Raw genomic sequence first — 19,923 nt, 5'->3', positions numbered from 1 at the left:
CAAGAATGGCAGGGAATTCAACCAATCTAGCGCCCTTTCTGGTTACAGGGTCAGTGAGGGCACTGGTGAACAGATGAGCTGGGCCTCCTTGGCCAGCCCCATCACTGCACTGGAGCTTTCATTGGCCTGTGACCCTGAAGGTGTCATTGGGTTGCCCACTTATCCAGCCATCCAACTGGCCATCTACCTAGGCTGCTAGGCCCTAAACTGCCAGGCCAAAAACTAGTGGCATCGTAGGCCTCTAAAACTTTCCATCCTTCTAACCTAATATCAGCCTCCACTTCTTTTAAGTAATTACTTGGGAATTCCCTTGAATGAAAGTAGAGACCTTAGAATTTCTCAACCACTTAGCACCTGGTTAAACACCATTCAACTGCTTGGTTCTGGACCACTGTATTCCCATGAGATAGCATTTCTGTTAATGCTGTCCCAATTAAGTAATAGTCATTGTCACTCACAAACATTCAGCTCAATTGGCTTCTTGGGAGGTTCCTTAATAATACAGCCATCCCAATTAAGTCCATCCTCATTAGACGAAGTATACAATATTACCATTTTATTGCCATCTGCAAAGTAGTCCCACTCTGAGCTATGGAATTATTAAGATGCAACATAAACAGAATTCCCAGCTAACATCTTACTTGCTGACCCCAGTAAATGGTGACAATGGCCTGGTGATTTTGAAAGCACTTGGTACATCTTCGGAGGCACTCGTGATTACTTTTTTGGAGCTTGAGGAATACAGTGCAATTTAATTTTGCCTTCTTTTGATGGGGTTGCTTTACTCTGTTGAAATTGACACATTAGGACTTCATAGCAGAAGTGTTTCAAAATACCCCAAAACAACAACAACAACCATCCATCACCAGGGAGCGACAGATGGGTCAATTTTGCCCTGTCCCATTTTTACCGGAGTTTGCGATTCTTTATAAACAGCGACATCCATTTGGAAATGTGTGCATCTTTGTTTGCGTTTTATGTGTCAATGCATGCAGTTTTTATGTGCGTTTTCCCAAATGTTTTACACTACTGAAGTGCAGTTTGGTGTTCAAATTTCTCATACACACACACACATTTTGTGAGAATTTCCCCCTAATATAATCATGTGTTTTTGTGCATTTTTCCTCAGATGAGCTGCTTCAAAAAGCTCGCAAAAATGTGGATTTTGGAATGCAGTTCTGACTTGGATCTCTTAAAGGCTCCAGAACTTTGAATTGGGTAAATCTTCTTATTTGTTTGTTTAAGCCAAATTAGTAAATTTCTCACACATCCCTGTTGTCCCTTTGGTTTGTTTCTCGGGGGGGGGGGGCGGCAGTGTTAATGAGTAAGATGAGGTTGTGATTTATGTAGTAAAAAAAAAAAAGTTTGATTTTTTGTTAACCCCCTTGAAAGGGCATTCTGCCCAAACAGGCAGTATATGAATGAATGAATGAATGAATGAATGAATGAATGAATGAATGGATTCAATAGCTGTATTCTGTAGTCCACCCATGCATAGGGTAAACATATGAAGTGAGTAGCAGGACTACACCTGCTTGCCCTGACCCAAAGTTTTCTGTGTATTGCTGGTTCCATCTCTGACATGCATACATTAGCAAGAAGGTCTGAAAGGTGAAACTGCAGACTAAAACCCAGGGGTCAGAGAGGTCAGGCTGGGCCCAGCAGATGCAACCACACGCTGACATTCATATGTTCAATCTGTATGTGGGGTGAGGGGATGACTGAACACAGCTAGTGTATCTGAAACATCTAATATTACACAGTTTGTTGCTGAATTTATAATTGGGCCACCTGTAAGAATAAGAAGAACCTGGCCTCAGAAGGACAAATACTCTCTGACCCTCTTCAGATGACATGCTAAGCCAGTGGTTATGCATTTTGAGCTTAACCTTATGGCTTAGCGTGTCATGGGAACCATTCCTAACCAAGGTGGCTACATAACCACAGTTTAAACACACTCACTAATCATTTGCTGCAAAAGGGCTAGCAGCCAAACTATGGAGTAGTGTGTTTTCTGAACATGCCCCATGTTTCCACGTGAACCACTTTGACTTGCTGCCTTTGATGGCAGGGAATCTTTCAAATGTTGGGAAAGATTTGATGATCCAATCATGCTGATTCAAAGTAACATGCATAATTTAATTTCTGCAATCCCTTGCCATGAGATGTGGGCAGAGTCACTGGCTAAGATGGCTTCCAAAGGGAAATAGACAAAGTCATGGAGGTGGAGAGACCTATCCATAAGCCAAATCTCTTTCTCTCTCTCTCTGCTACTTACTTGGAGGCACCAACACAGAAGTGGGAATGGGTGAACAAATGATGTTTGAGTTTGCGAAGAGACTCCAAATATCAGCTCACTGCTCATCTCACATTTGTTTTATGTTTGATTGTGATTACTCCTTCTTTTGTGCAAATGGGAAAAAGGCATATAACAAACTACTATGAAACATGAAAATTGCAGGAAAATCCTCAAGTTTACAAAAAATTCCAAATTTGCACAATTTCCCCCCATATCCTAAAACAGGGCTGTTTTTTAAAAAATTGGTGAAAAATTGGAAATTTGCACAATTGAGTGGGGGAAGTTGCGGAAATTGAATGGGAGCAAAAAAGGATTGTGTGGAGCTCCAAAAGGATCTCCTCAAATTGTGAGAATTAGCATCGAAATGGCAAATGTGGTTCAGTGTAAGCAAGTGTAAAGTGATGCATATAGCAGATGGGATCTGAGCTACTGGTGAGTGACCAAGAATGAGATCTTGGTGTTGTAGTGGACAGCTTGATGAAAAGGTTGACCCAGTGTGGGGCTCTTTGAAAAAGGCAGATTGCATGCTAGGTGTACTAAGAAATGGAATTGAAAATAAAACTGCCATGGTCATACTCCCCTTATACAAATGTATGATATGATGGCACTTAGAATACTGTGTACATTTCTGGTCACAGCTTCTAAGAAAGGCAATTGTAGAGTTGAGAAAGTGCAGAAAAGAGCAACTAAAATGATCAAGATGCTGGAACAACTCTCTTGTGAGGAAAGGTTACAACAGCTGGGATTGTTTAGCTTAGAAAAAAGCAAGTAAGGGGAGACATTTATTATTAATTAATTAATTTTTTATTACATTTATATACCGCCCCCCAGCCGAAGCTCTCTGGGCAGTTCACAACAATTAAAATAGTAGACATTAAAAGTATACAATTTTTTTTAAAAAACATAAAAACAGTATAAAAACAACAACAGTATTCATTTAAAACAACAATTCTGGGGTCCATTAAAACAAACTTAACGTTATTAAATGCTGTTAAAATGCCTGGGAGAAGAGAAAGGTCATACATGATAGAAGTGTATGCATGTTGTAGAGAAAATGAACAAGGCGCCCCCTCTCATATAATACTAGAACCCAGAGTCATCTCATAACGCTGATTCATGGGATAAAAGGGAGAACTTCTTCACATAGTGTGTAATAGAACTATGGAATTCACTACCAAAAGATGCAGTGATGGTCACTACCTTGGATGGCTTTAAAAGCGGACTGGACAAATTCATGGAGGATCAATAACTACTTATTCTGATGGCACTATGATACCTCCCAGTATCATGGGAAGTATCTCTCTGAACACCAGTTGCTGGGAACCATGGGCAGGAGGGTGCTGATGCACTCATGTCCTGCTTGTGAGTTTCCTGTGGGTTGGTTACTGTGTGAACAGAATGCTGAACTAGATGGACCCTTGGCCTGATCCAGCATGACTCTTCTTATGTTCTTACATGTTTCGGTAAATTGCTAACATCTTGGGTGGACACATTCTCAATCCCATGCTCATTTTCAGAGTTTTGAGCATGTCTGGTGTTCAGAATCAGTTTTGTTGTTCTTGTGGGCTTCCCAGAGGCAACTGACTTGCCAGATAATGATAAGTTGGATAGGCCTTTGGTCAAATTAATCAGGCCACTAATGTTGTCCACTCCCAGTGAGGACTGCCTGGAAGGGGCAAAGCACAGTAGTTAGACATACAGAGACATCATGGAATGGGCGCTACAGGATAACAGAAGCCTGTAGTTGTTCTGCAAGCCCCAGTAGCCATTCTCTGACATCACACTGACCACATAGAGATCTTTCACATTTAATTTTTTTTTGAAGGGGGGGTTAAAATAACAATATAATTTTAGAAGGGGGGAGTTTGGGCTATTCTCTCATGCTGGCCATTTTGAGTGCATATGTTAGAATCCTCTCTCTCTCTCTTTGGCTCAGCTGTAGCTTGGATCTAATGAAAATGACAGATAATGCAGGGATCTGTGTGTCTGCCAAAAAGAAGGATATTTCCCATGAGATAGCACCTGGTGATGCAGAAATAGACACTATACATTTGTGATTGGCTGGTACTTACCAGTATTCCTATCTAGTCTGTATTATCAACTACACAAGATCGCATCTTGGATAATAGCAACAATAGCATCCGTAAAAAATTACTGCAGCAAAAAAAACTACAAACACACACACGGGGGTGGGGGGCGGATAGATCAATTATGTCAATTATATGGGATCATTCTCCCACCACCACCACCACCCTTTCACACACATACACTTTCGGCACTGAGAAAGGGTAGCATCTATTTCTGATCTAATTATTTACATTCTTATTTGGGTCCCCACCTCTTTCTTGCCTTCATACAAAAAAGAGTGTTCTTTTCAAATACAGTACTGAATCAAGTATGTGAGGGGGGGGAGAGAGAGAGATGGAGGGAGGGAGGGAGGGAGGGAGATCTCTATGTAGTATACAATTGACTTGCTGAAGATTTGATTGCTGGAAAATCGGAGTACTTAAACACACACACACACACACACTTCATTATATTCTCATGTTGTTTTTCCTGGGAAGTTTTAAAAGGGGTAGAAATGAGTGGGGAAATGTTATCCACCATCCCCCAAATAAAAATGAAATGTAAGTAGCGTGCATTTAAGACCCCCAAAGAGAAATTAAAGAGGATAGTGTACCGAGGTGATTATTTTCCTTCTCCATTCTGGAAAACATGTCCAAATGGAAGAACTGCAAACAGGACAAATGACTGAAAAAATGGACCTGCCTACTTGTGAATTTGGTATGCACAACCTCCAAGATGCAGGTCAATATATACTAGTCTAACAACAAAGGGCACCAGTCCATGGTCAGTGATCCAACTTGACATTCTTACAGTACCATCCATCAAAGTGCCTTAATGTCACTCCAATTTGTTGCTTCTTAATCCAGTTACTGCTTCATTTAAACCCTTTTCACATGCCCATGGGTGGGGGTGTTGTGGTAACAGTGTTTGAAACAAACCAATCTTAGGACTAGTGAAACTCTCAAAGTTCAGGACAAGCAAACATAAGATTGGGGGCGGGGGGAAGTGGGGGAGGGGACTGAGAGAAACCAAAACTTCCATAGAGACATAGGAAGCTGCCTTATACTGAGTCAGACCATTGGTCCATCTAGCCCAGTATTGCCAACACTGACTGGCAGCAGCTCTCCAGGGTTTCAGGCAGGATTCTCTTCCTCATTGAATCATAGAATCAAAGAATAGCAGAGTTGGAAGGGGCCTACAAGGCCATCAAGTCCAACCCCCTGCTCAATGCAGGAATCCACCCTAAAGCATCCCTGACAGATGGTTGTCCAGCTGCTACCTGAGAAGCCAGGGATCAAACCTGGGACCTTCCACATGCAAAGCAGGTGCTCTGTCACACTGAGCTATGCAAGCATGTCCCATTTGCAGTTCAGAACGCAAACGTGAACAGGTGACCTTTTTGGAATGACATATTTGCAAATTCTCAAATTTGCGATGGGGTTTGAAAAATGTGTTTCCGCTTTTTTTAATGCACACTTTAGAATGCACTTTTTAAAACAACAACAACAACAACAACAACAACATTTTCATGCTTTAGTTTATCAGTGGAAAGTGCAGAATTTTGAGGAAAAAGCTAAGAGAAGATACTTCTCCCATTTGAAATGTGCACTTTTCCCGTACGAGTGAGCTGAAAAATAGGTTGGAAATGAAAATGGGAGCCAGCCAAAATGAACTTAAAAACTGATTTTCAGAGTCTTTAAGCAAGCTCCAAAATTTCTACTTCAGCTTCCATTTTTCCTCTTCTCTCCCCAACCTGCTCCCCTTCTCTCACTTTGGATGGGAAGCCTGTGGGCAGAGACCGTCTTTGTACGGCACTCTGGGACCCTTTTTGTCTGAAGAGCCGGGGTGGTGGTGGTGTAGGCTTCAATTAAATAATTAAATAAATGACGTTTACATGTTGTGTGAGGAAATATTTCCTTTTATCCATCCTAAATCTTACTGTCAATTTATTTACTAATAGGACACCCCCTTCACCCTCTAAGTTCTAGTTTCAAGATAAAAATATATGGGAGGAGAAATTTATTCTAACATTCTACCCTTTGAAACAATCTTATTTTCAAGGAGATCTCTCTCTCTCTCTTTGTGTGTGTGTGTGTGTGTGTGTGTTTGTGTGTGTGTTAAAAAGACTAGGTGTGGAAAAGCATAAGTAATGGTGTGACATGATCACACTCACTTTTAGTAGTTAATTCTTCAGAGGGTCAGGCGCCTTGCCTGCTCAATGACTCATTTGATTGTCATCTACCTTTTTACACACACACACACACACACACACACACACACATAGCAGAAGGGAAGGAGCAGTGGGCGAGGGGGGGCACACGCACCATGAAGCCTCAAGCAGTGTCTGGTAGGGATGACAGGCAGTCACACTACTGAGCACTGTGCAGGAATAACTGAGTTAGAAAAAAGCTGCTGGCACTGTAATAAAGCGTTTAATGGACAGACAGCCTCTTTTACCTTCCTTGGGGTAACACTAAATCCCTTTTTATTGTAGTTTGCACAGATGTTAGTGAGTTATCCATTTCTCTAATCATCCTAGAAGTTAACACATCTATCTTAAGTAAGAAGACCAGCCCACTCTGTTTGAGAGAGTCCTTTTTCTAATAAACTTGTGTCAGTTCCAGGTCACTTTTACCAATACAAATAAAATTCAAGCAAATAAACAGTATATTGTTTTCTGATAAGATGTATGTAATGATGTCCCTTAGGTCAGTTTAAATCTGCACGCCCTGCATAACCTTTGCTCGAGAGCGGATTTTTTTTTAAAGTGCCCCCTTTTCTAAAAGACAAACCAAACCTAAGCACGTTATATCTTTGAAAAACTAGCGGTGGATATTGCGATATCTGTAAAGCCTGTAGCACACTTGGGCTAGATGTTGCTTACGATTCTTCTCTGGCTGCAGTTATTTGTGTATAAGGACATCTCCTTGCTCTCTCGTCAATAACCCATCACGAATGGAGTGTGTGTGTTTTGGGGTTTCTTTCGTCTACAAAGATGCTTTAGATGGATCAATAAATGCAGAATATTCACATTGGCTCATATTCTTTAAACAGCCCATCCACAGAAGGAGAGAGGGGCTCCATCCTGTTTTGGAAGGTTATTTTGCACCCTCTCATCCCTCCACAATCATACATACACACACACGCACACAGACACACACTTGTTTTATGGCTTCAGACACTGCATATTCTCCTATTAAAACATACCAAAAGAGGACTTTAAAGAAAGGAAGAAGAAAGAAGTGGGCTCTTGTCCTTGTCCTTTCACCGCCCCCCCCCCTTTCTTTATTTTGAGGGAAGACTTTGTACACAACAAGATGCCACATACTTCAACTTCCAGTATGCCCGCAAAGGTCACCTAAAGTTCAAGGAAGGATAAATGATTGCTACTTTAAGGGGGTCCACGGTATGCCTTGTCCTTTTTTGCGCCGAGTTGATGGGTTCACAGCGGTAGCTGAATTTTGATAGATTGGCAGACACTGAAAGGAAATGCTAAGTACGCTACTGGGATTCTGACTCGCTCCGTTTTCCAGGGCCAAAGGAAGAGCGAGGCAAAGGGGCATGTTTTTTAAGGGCAGGCCTGTTTTCTGACCTGGGTCGACAAAGCCACCGCTGTTGTCCTTGCCTTCTTGCACCTAGATCGGCAACAAAAGGCCTAAGCAGCAGGGTGGGCGATCAAGATAAACATGCGAGGCTGAGGGGTGGAGGGCTGTCTTTTGTGTATGTAAATTTACTGCTCTCTGGGGCCTCCGTGTATAGGAAAAGGCTAGCCTCTGTTGTGTTTTCCTGGTAAAACTCTTTTAATAAATAAATCATAGATAAGACAGCCTTCTCCTTCTTCCTTTCAAAACAAAGAAAGGGGCTGTGCAGATATTTCTTAACACTGCTACAAACATAGATAGATAGATAGATAGATAGATAGATAGATAGATAGATAGATGAACTTGTAGACTCTCCCCCCGCCCCGCAAAAAAAAAAGGCACTGGAAAAAATCTGCAAACAGACAACCTTCCCAGAAAATGGCTACAGAAGTGGTCATGTAAATGCGGTGGCAACAGGACAGTTGTCCTCATAGGATTGTATAGGCCAGCTTCGCCTAACTGGGTCCTCTTCAGATGTTTTGAATAATAATAATAATAATAATAATAATAATAATAATAATAATAATAATAATTTTATTTCTTACCCGCCTCTCCCTCTGGATTGAGGCGGGGTACAACACAAATACAAAATATCATACAAAACACCATGACTCCCATCAGCCCTTGATGGCATGGCCAGTGGTTAGGCATGATGGAAGTTGTAGTCTAAAACACCTGGATAGAGCTTGACCAGGAAAGGCTGATTTCTATACTGTACTGGTCTCAGTTCTTTGGGTGTCCTTGTATTTATTTATTTATTTATTACTGCCTTTCTATCCTTTTCCCCCACTTGCAAGGAACCCAAGGCAGCTCTCATCATCATCCCCATTTTATCCTCACAACAACTCCGTGAGGGAAGTTAGGCGGAGTCTCTGTAATTGGTCCAAAGTCACCCAGTGAGCTTAATGGCTGAGTGGGGACTTGAACTCTGCTTTCCCAAGTCCCGATCCAATACTTTGTCAACAGCATCACAGCCAAAACAGCACCATCTATACACAAGAGGGAGGTAATACTAGGCATGAGGGAATCTTTGCAGACATACAAAAATGTTTCTGGAGGGAGAACCTAAGGGGGGGAAGGAACTCCAAAGTAGGCCAATGAGAATTGATCATGCTGACTGGGCTGGAGGTTCAGAAAAGAAGACAAGGTGGGAAGGGGAAGGGAATGGGTGGGATCCTAGACCAGGAGAAATCCACCAGCATCAATTTGTTGTATGTCTCACTTGTCAGATTTGACACCAAAAACGACTGTGGCATTTTAAGCTACAGGTAGGATATTGGTTAACTGAGACTTCTTCATCTTGTTGGCTTCCTGATGTTTTGGACTGCAACTTCCATCTTTCATGAAAATTGGCAATGCTGGTTGGGGTTAATGGGTAAGGTTGAATGTTGGGTAAGGTTTGTCAAACTGAAAGGGAAGGGGAAACTCTGTGTGTGTGTGTGTGTGTGTGTGTGTGTGTGTGTGAGAGAGAGAGAGAGAGAGAGAGAGAGAGAGAGAGAACCACATTTTTGAGCAAGTTTGAGATCAGCTGTATTTAAGATGGCAAAAATTGGACACTGAGAGAAAGTAAAAATGTCAGATTCATCCATCCCTAAGAGCCATCTGGGCTTAGCGGTCTTCTCAGTGCAGACAGACACTCTGTTTTCTTTGCCCAGTGCTGGAGTCCTGGTGGCTGTAGCTGATGCCTACCATTGTTATTTTCCCAAATTGCTCTGGGATCCTGATGGAGTAATTGTATTGGGCTCCTGAGGCATTGTGGGAGAAGTAAAATGACAGGTCCCAGCACCAGCACTTGTGATCTAGGCCAGCATTCTTGTTGCTTCCCATTTTCCTACACACTCAGGGGATGAGGAAGGAGGCATGTCCCCCATGCCAGGGCTCCACTGAGGACTCCATAAAAGCTGGAGCTGGCTCTTACCCCATGAATCCCTTCCTCATCAAACCAGAGGGGGTTATCGAGTGGAGTGCCACCACTGGGCTGCATCCTCTTCAATGTTTTTATGAATGATTTTGAGGGGAAAGGTGGAGGGAATATATATCAAATTCATAGAGAACACGAACTAGGGTGGGATAGCTAACGTCTTAGAAGACAGAAACAAAATCATCTTGATAAGCTAGAAGACTGGGCAGGAAATAACAGAATGAAACTGAACAGAGTCAAGTGCAATGCTCTTCATTTAAGGAAAATAATTCAAATGCAGAGTTATAACATGGTGGGGAATACCTGGCTTGGCAATAGTACCTGTGAAAAGGATCTTGGAGTTGCTCAATGCTAGGGATGTTGCCGAGTGCCTGATGAAACTGCAAGGCCAGCCACACCTGTCTAGAGTCTCCATTGTGCACAACAAGGGAGGCTCCAGAAATTTAGTCTTTCCTACATTGCATAAATGATGGCCGTAAAGGCCCCATTTATGCAAGAATAAAAGGCATGAACAGAGCCTTTACGCCTGCCATTGACGTAACATAGGAAATATATAATTTCTGGAGACTCAATTCTGCAGGAGGCTCTGGACAGGGTGGATGTCTGCCGGGTGCTTACTGACCCATGGGGTGCCCCAAGAGTGGGCCCGCAAATGTGCCATGGCTGAGCAAGGGGGCAGGTAGAGAGGAGTATGTCAGACTGCTAGACCTAGTCTTTTCATTTTGCTTCTTTTAAAAATCTAAGATGTTTTATTCTGTTTTTATTGTATTTTATCTTGTACACCGCTCCAAAATTTTGAATGGGGAGTGGTATATAAATAGTGTAAATAATAATAATAATAAATAGTCATGTGCCCACAATATCCCTAATCAACACTGAATATGAGTCAGCAGTGTGATGTGACTACAAGAAAGGCAAATGCAATTGCAGGTTGCATCAATGGAAGTATAGTTTCAAAATCACAGGAAGTAATACTCTACTCTGTGCTGGTCAGACTTCACCTCGAAAAGTATCTCTAGTTCTGGACACCACCGGAATGGGCAGCCAAGGAGATCAGGGGTATAGAAACTAAGTCCTATGTGGAAGGATTAAAAGAACAGAGTAAGTTTAGCCTTGAGAAGAGAAGACTGAGCGGGGTTATGATAGCATTTTTTAAAAATCCCTAAAGGTTGTCAGGCAGAACAGGATCTCAACCGGTTCTCTATCTTCCAAGACTGTATGACATAAAATAATTGGCTTAAGTTACAGGATGACAGATTTTGGATGAACATTAGGAGAAACTACCCAATGGTCAACCAGTAGAACTGACTGCCCAGGGAGAGGGGTGGCCTTTCCATCACCAGAGGTATTCAAGCAGTGACTAGACAGCCATCCATCAGGGATGCTGCGAAACTCCCACACTGAGCAACGGCTTGGACTTGATAGCCTAAATGGTTCTGTGATCCAGTTCCATCTGCCAGTGCTGTTACCGGGACCTTCATGAGGGGTGTGTGTGTGTGTGTGTGTGTGTGTGTGTGTGTAACTTGCAGCCTTGGACAGCAGATGCTAACAACATGCTGAAATCTCTAGTCCTTATTGTCAGCCGCAGCCAATGGGAATCAAAGCCCTTGGTTTCATTTCTCATCTTAAAGATGATTTATCTTCCCAAAACGTTTAGGGAGGGATAGGAAATGCCTTTCGTTTCGGTTTCGTGCTGACACAGGCAGAATTCACGTTGCATGGTGGTTTCAAGGGCTGCGTAATTTTTTGGTGGGGGGTGGAATTGACTTTGTTTCTTTTTGGCAGAACTGCCCTGTAAAAGATGACTTTAAAAGGATTTGAAACACACACACACACACACACACACACACACGCACACACACACAGTGATTTGGTCCCTAACAGTGAGTAGGACATGGATTCAGAACAGATATGATTATGGAGCTTTGATATGCACATAGTTGACTTTCTTCTCCTGGCTATGTGAAAGGGTAGACTGTGAAGTTTTTGTAGCAGCCCAGGAAAATAAGCAGGGATCGATTACAGAGATCAGGCCTTTGTTTTTGCATGCATGTTTATGCATGCATGTATATCTTTTACTCGTGTGGGTTCTATGGTGCTTAATTAGAGTAAACTTGCAAAGAATATATAGTAAACATCCAATTACAGAAATATGCCATGATTTGTCCTTCCATGTGCAAACAACAACAAAAATATGGATCTCCTGCTTGTAGCCCAGTCCTGCGTGTTTCTGTATCTCCAGGTGCTGAGTATTTCGGAAGTCCCTTTTGTAGATTTTTTCTCAACTTTTATTACACAGGCAATCCCAACCAGTAACACAACAGTTCAGAGTATTAGCCCTTATGGAAGGTGATAAGGGCCTAAATCCTTCTAATATTCAGCTTTTAGCAGAACTGGTTCTCTTTCTTTTAGCTGTTTCTTCTCTAGCTCTCCCTCTGAGTGAGAGCCCCGCCCAAGAGACTAAACCATCTACTCCATAGGGGCTGCACATGCACATGGCCGCATATGCACAAGGACACACATGCACACACTGGGAGAAGCCAAAAAACATGCTTTGTATTAATTAGGTCCGAAGATGCAATTCTTGGCATCTGTATTTCAAAAGAACTCAGGGTAGGATGTGCAACTTTGGGGGCTATTAATGAGAGCAAAGTTAAGGACAAAGACATTTACAATGCATTCCTGCATTGAGTGGGGGGTTGGACTCAATGGCCTTATAGGCCCCTTCCAATTCTACTATTCTATGATTCTACAAAATGTAATACAATTCAGCTAGGTTAAAATGAAAAATGCTTTTGCAAAGGAGCACTTGTATTACCAAATTTTAAACCAAATGAGTTGCTAAAGAAGTGCTCTCTTTCACGTGGCCAGACGTGTTTTGGCAAGAAACTCGTCTTCATTGGCCAAACATCCAGGCTTGTGTGTACAGGAAAGTTTAGTCCAATGGGTCTGATGGCTTTATATCATTCTCATGTAAAGTCATCAGTATACACAAGTAAAAAAACCTTCAATTTCAATCAAGCCTAGACTGTAGCATACAATATAGCCAAGAAGCCATAGGGGGCTGCCAATTTTAACCCCTGGACCTCCAGAGAGGAGCACACCTGTGTCCCTGAATTTCAAATTCTGGTGAAATTCCCTCTTCATCCCAACAGTTAAAACTGCAGGAGCCCTGCCCTCTTTTGTATCTGGTTGTAGCTGTACAACCATTCTCTGCATAAACAATAGGTACCATCTCCTCTCCTCAACCCGCCTTGACTCTTCTCTTCTATGTATCCCCCCCTGCCCCCACCCTGCAAGTAAGTGAATTTAATGAATTTTTGGAAGAGGGCGTCAAATACATTATATAGGGCTAATTTCGCCAGTTCCTCTAATCTGATATATTTGGGCTGCTTTTAATTTAAAATTCAGAAATCTGATTGGAGATGAGCTGAACAAGCTTTTTTGTTTAGTTAATTCAAGCTTCTGCATTTATAAGACCTGTCAAGCCTCCCCCACACCATGCCACTTCTTCAATCTGAGCTGAAAGCATCACTGAGCTGAATTGAGATTTCTTATCTGAAAGTTTTATATTTTGATCCAGAGACCTGAGCCAGATCAATATGGTTTATTGGGGTTTTATTGGAAACAAAGAACTTTGATGTTTACAAGATATTTCCTGAAATGAAGAAGAGCTTTGGTACATAATAGAGTGTTTAAACACACACGCACACACACACACACACACACACACACACACACAGAGAGAGAGAGAGAGAGAGAGAGAGAGAGAGAGAGAGAGAGAATTTATAGCAGCATTTAGATACTTTTATTACTTTTTATTAAAAGCAGAAAAAATGTAGCTATACACTATATAGATATACTTCCTTTTTGTTCATAGATTCCACATTTCAGGCATCTTCCTTTGTTTTCTACATATCCAGGAGAGATGTGCAGTTTTCCCATAAGAAATCTCACTCTTCTTACTGAGTGTCCTTTTCCTTCCCTCCAAATGCTTTGTAGATTTTTTTTCATTAAGAAATGATGATGAAGGAGAAAAAGAGGAAGGGGAAGAAGACAAAGAGGAAAAAGAAGACGAGAAGGAGAAAGCAGCAGAGGAGGAGGAGGAAGGAAGAAGAACATTGTGGCCATGCTGTGCTGGACTGTAAGACTGTAAGACTGTGCTGGACTGTAAGACTGAAGTTCACATCAGGTTCTAAATCAGGGTGGGGCATGATTTGGCTCTTGTCCTACTTTCAAAGGCCTCCTGCAAGATATCTGTTCAGACTTCTGGCAAAATCAGTCTGCCCCTTCCCCAGAATCTCCTTTGGAGTGTGGAAAAGAGAGAGAAGTGTGTGTGTGTGAAAGAGAGAGAGAGAGAGAGAGAGAGAGAGAGAGAGAGAGAAGCTCTATTTAGGTATTCCTGTACCCATTTACCTTAACACATGATTGAGGAGTGGAACGACCACTATCCAGTGTTGTGCACAGTGCACACACACACCTCCAATGCATCTGGCATGCAGCATGGACATCTGCAGAGGCCTAATAGCATGGGGTTTGGGCTTGCAAGGAGACCTACGTGCACACAGTGGTACACATGTAGATCTTCCCTTTGGAGATGTCTGTTCTGTACACATGGATGCCCCCTACTCCAGATCAGCTAGGCATGTGACATTGGCAACGAGGTAGTGTTGTCTAGCTTCCCAGTTGTGTCTAAGGTTAGTGGTTTCAGGGACCCAAGAATGCAGAGAAAATGGGCTCACAGAAATTGAGATGGGGGAAAGGAGGTGCCTTTGAGCTGAGCCCAGTTTCAGTTTCTTCCAGCCTTCCATCAACCCCTCTTAAACAAGTTGTTTTTAAATTTATTTATTTAAATATTTCTAGGATGCCTTTTAGGGCAGAAACTCTCCCAAGGAAAAGCTCATTTCCTTCACCTATCTTTCAGTGCCCAGCATCCTTGCTTCTCCTTCCTGCATGGCACTCCAGGAGTGGTTCTCAGAGGTCCTGCCTTCTAAGTGCTTAAGGCCAGAGCATCTTCTAGGAGATGGTCTGGCAGCCACTGTCAGAGGTCTCTAAGTGCTGCTGCTGCTTCTTGTAAGAAAGAGACAGGACATCCCCTTTCAGAAAGTAAGTGATGGTTGAAAAGTAAGTTGATAAAGGAGGTGATACATGTGCAGCCCCATGGCCTCCGGTCAATATAGGATGCAGCCCTCAGGGCCCAAGACCTTGAGCACCCCGCTTTCAATCAAGAATGTGAAAGCCACTTCGCACATCAAATACGACGCCTTCTTTGGAGGACAGTGTTCTATGAGCATTTGTCGTGATATCTCATTAACAGAAACATTATGACACATGTCCTTTTTGATTATTATTCTTTTCTATAGTGACCATCTTTGCATGACAGTGGAGAGACACCCACTTATAATTAACCATGAGCCCGTCCTTCTGAAGATCAGGCATGACAGACAAAGACACAAACAAAGATTGTCAGCTATCTGGTTTAAGAAGTGTTCAATTCCCTTCCTTTGACTGAACTTGCCTTTCATTCTGCTGTCCCACCACCGTTAATTGGGTTGGATCCAGACTTCCATAACTGGAGTAGACCTGTTGAAATCCATTGAACTCAAGGAAGTCATAACTAACTTCAGCCCCATTGATCTCAGTGGTTCTGCTCTAAGTATCACTAATCTGGATCCAACCCACTGACTTGATGCATCATAGCCCTATTCAGGTAAGATGCCTGAATAAGAAACAGGGACATGCATAAAACGCATGGGGCCATGTGCAGTGCCCCTGCCCGAAAATAATAACCCATGCTGGCCCTGTCCTCTAAATTCCTTACTTCCATGGTATTGAGTTGTGTATGGCCCCAGGCAGCACACACCACCCCTGACCTCAACATCCCTGGCCTTCCCATATTGAGTGCAGAGGTTTCAAGGTGGTTCTACCCATGTTCTTGTGAATAGGGCTTATAATTTCATTATAATTTCATTATGGTCCCCAAAGGTCTCTTTCCTATGAGACCACAGTCAATTCAAAGCACAACAGTAAGTATATGAAGATAGGTCTCAAAAATGCACCACTTGGTACATGCTCATGATGAATCTCATATGCCAAGCTGTTGCCCATTCAACCACTTTGTGGAGATCCTTCTGGACACCTTCACAGCTGGTTTGAGAATTCAACTTCCAAAATAATCCGTGGCTGTGGTGGTGGGAAATTTTGCATACCCACCATTTAACTCCAGATGTTGCCTGACTACTTTTAAACTGCAGCAGCAATACCAATTCAGGTCCTTGGGGAGTCCAGTGTTAACTTTCCTTCATTTTCTGGACCATTCCATTTATTCCTTACACTTTTGACTTCCTGTTGTTGCCACGGCCATGGGTTTTTGACATATTGCTGCATACAATATAGATGGGATGGGCTATTAATGTTCAATGTTTTAATCTGTGTAAACCGCCCAGAGAACTTCAGCTATGGAGTGGTATATAAATAATAATAATAATAATAATAATAATAATAATAATAATAATAATAATAATAATAATAATAGCTGTTTGCCACATGACCTCCATCCCTTCACATCTTCCTCTCCCCCAGCCATTAACACTGATGTGTTCTCAGAGTGTCCTATTTTACAGAGTGCTGTCTTATATTTGAAGGTGACTATTTGAAGGACTGTCCAGCCCAAGTCTGGTTTCATGAAAAAGAGCAAGAAGAAGGGAGAACAGATCCCTTGAAGTTGGGCTCAACAGTTAGCACTTGGATAGCCAACAAGTGACCTGGTCACAGTTTCTCCCCACCACCACCACACACACACACACACAATGATGAGATCTATTCTATTTCTCTTAAAATTATAGACATTCTTTCCAAATTTGCAGGTATACGTACAGATTAGCAGCTGCAAATTTTATGCAGATTGGTGTCCTCTTTTGTCTTCCCTCTTTTGGCATTGGACCTTTCAACTCTATAATTCTAGGAGTGTAAAATATAATGCGAAAAGTCACCCGTGGAGTCCTTGCTGTCTTAGAACATATAGAAAACATGCTAATGCACACCAAAAAATATCTCTCTCCTCTTAGCACTTCGGGAATAATTCCTTCCCCATCCAAACTACAAATTTAGAACTTCTGTACCGCCGGGAGCGAGGCTCCAGTAGCAAATTGACTTCTTGTATCTACAAAAAAACAGTTGTGGCAAGAGGCTGCGGAAGGTAATTGTATGCACTGCTCAAAATATTTTAAATGAACTCGTTCTTACAAAGAAATAAGTTATGAAGTTAACTTTTTTTTCCCCTGCCTGTGTGTGAATAATTAAAGTATTGTCACTACTCTAAATTACCATCCATTGTTAACTTACATCATTAAATCTTGCCTCTTTGCTGAGGAATAATGAAAAATACACTTAATTAACAGTTATTGCAAGCTTTAGGCCATTGATAACACTGTTCGCAGAGTGAATTTCACAAGTGTGTTTTGTACTGCACTTCAAATTGCTTCGCTTTCTGCCAGACCCCTGCATAGCTATGTAGGCATAACAAATTTTTATATCAGGAGAATAAACTCCCCCCCGAAATTACGTCAATATCGGTTAAGATTAGGTTTGCTGCAAGCTGACAAAACCAGTGTTATCTCAATTTTTTCCTTTCTCTTTCTTTCTTTCGTTCTTTAACCAACATGGAGGGAGGAGCTATGACCAGAGGCTGTTGCTTTGTTCCTTTCTTTGCATTACATTTATGAGAAGCTTAAAGCAGTTGGCTGGATCTCACCAATACCCACCCCTCTGGGGGGTTTGGGGTGAAAGCTTCACTCCAGCATTTGGTGGGGGGTGTTGGGAGGGGGGGAAGAGAGAAGAGGGCAGATACATATACATTTTTCTTCATCTGCTCCCTTGGGACCAAACCAGTGATTTTGAGAAGATGACTCTTGTTAATATCCTTGTTGTTTCGATTAAGGAGGTGATAGATTCCCCCCTCCCTTCCCTTCCTAGGATATTGTTAAAGAGGTTTGCCAGCGCCGTAAAGAATGTGCTGCATTCTTCAGATGAAATAGGGCCAATCAGTGGAATAATGAGGAAAGTAATATCTCCCTAGAGAGTCTGATTGGGTTTTCATCAAATCAGCCAACCTTTTCCAGTCATTTAAACCAGTGTTCACTCCATGCCGGGTATTGTGCTGCCTCACATCTTTTCCTTCTTTCCTTTTTTTTTAAAAATAAAATAAATAAATATCCCTTCGCGATTATTATTACTGATAAACTGAATAATTGGAAGGAAGTTGATGTATGTCTACGGTGTGTGTCTTCCTTTTCTAACATTCATGATTTGGGGAGGGGTTTATTAACAGGGAACATTCCGTGTCCTCCACGTATATTCAGAAGCTGTTCAATACCCAAAAGCCACCAACGACAAGCCAGGAGCAACGACAACAACAACCACAACAACAAAACAGGCACCCCAGATACCACCGGAGGATTTATCCCTCTCCTGACAGTGCCTGGCCTTTTTATTTTTAATGTCTAGGCCAGTCTCCCGTGGACTCCAGCTTATTTAGCACAAGGTCTACCACCCCGTGACAAGATACCCAATTCTTGTTGTAATTAGAGACTGACACATTTATTTTTTATTTATGCATTAATTTGGCTCTCCTGGATAAACCTCTAAAATGAGTCATTTAATTTACCAGAGGCCAGGAGAACAACAGTTGCCAGTATGTTTGATTATTTCACCTCTTTTCAATCAAAGTGACTGGTGTAAAATGCAAGAGCAGCACTGCAGAAGCAAACACACACACACACACACACACACACACACACAGAGAGAGAATAGACAGATGCACCAGGCAGGCGGTACAGTCACCAGCGATTGCAGCTCATTTCAGCAGGAAATGTGTGGGCTGGCACATCAATTGTCATGGACACCCAATACATCTTAGCCTCCTCCTCATTCCCCTTCTCCTTTTCTGACTCCTCATTAACAACAACAACAACATTAATTTGCATAAAAGGTTCAACTACTTATATACTTCATGCATTATCTAGTTGCAAGTGTTACAACAATCCTGAAAGTTAAATCAGTGTGATTATCCCCATATTGCAGACAGGGAAACTGAGGCAGGGAAAGAGATGTGCAGAGAGAGGCTTGCCTAAGGTCCCCTAGTGCATTCGTCTCAGAAGCAACCTTTGCACCAATTTGTAGCTCAGTCCATTCAATCTCTGTTTGCTTAAAACCAAAGGTCGTCACAAAACAGGAGAGAAGAAAAGGGGAAACCACAAAACAAATCCACATTAAAGGGTCAATCAAAAAATTTCCATCCATCCATCACACATGCACATAATTGCAGATAATTTTAAAAGCAGCTATTGGTGCTGTGTGAGATTCTTTGTGGCTAAGTGAGTGTCCGACAAAGCTGTGAGGCCGTGCGCCATTGTTGGGATCTCCCATTGTTGTGCACAATGGAGGCTCTGGAAATTAAAAATGGCAGGGGTAGAGGCTCCATTTCCACAAGGTTAAAGGCATGAATGCTCCTGTGTTGCTCCCAAACTCTGGAACATACTCCCTCTGGAGTTGTGACTGGTCCCACTCTCTCTGAATTCAGGATGGGGGACAAGATGCACAGGGATGTCACAGGTAACTGGCTCAGTCAGATGGATTCTTCTGCATCCACCGCCTTGAACCCAGTTGGGTGCCCATGGAATGTTTGCAGGCCCATGCTTCAAATGCTCACGTGTGGCCTGGCAGCTGTCTGGAGTCTCCCTTGTCCAGAGCCTCCATTGTGCACAACAATAGAAGCTCCGGAAATTACACATGTCCCCCCTTGTGCCAATGGCAGCCATAAAGGCCCCATTGACTCAAGGAAGGAAATGCACAATTTCTGGAGCCTCCAACGTTGTGCAAAATGGGGGCTCTGGACAATGGAGGCTCCAGACAGCTGCCAGGTCACATGTGAGCATTTGATGTCGTCAGACCCTCATCAAGCCTCAAAAGAAGCTGAGATGCATCTTTTTAAACTT

The sequence above is a fragment of the Elgaria multicarinata genome, chromosome 14, assembly GCF_023053635.1.
Source record: "Elgaria multicarinata webbii isolate HBS135686 ecotype San Diego chromosome 14, rElgMul1.1.pri, whole genome shotgun sequence".
Lineage (NCBI taxonomy): Eukaryota > Metazoa > Chordata > Lepidosauria > Squamata > Anguidae > Elgaria > Elgaria multicarinata.
The sequence above is the reverse complement of the archived record's forward strand: the minus strand, read 5'-3'. Positions refer to the sequence as shown.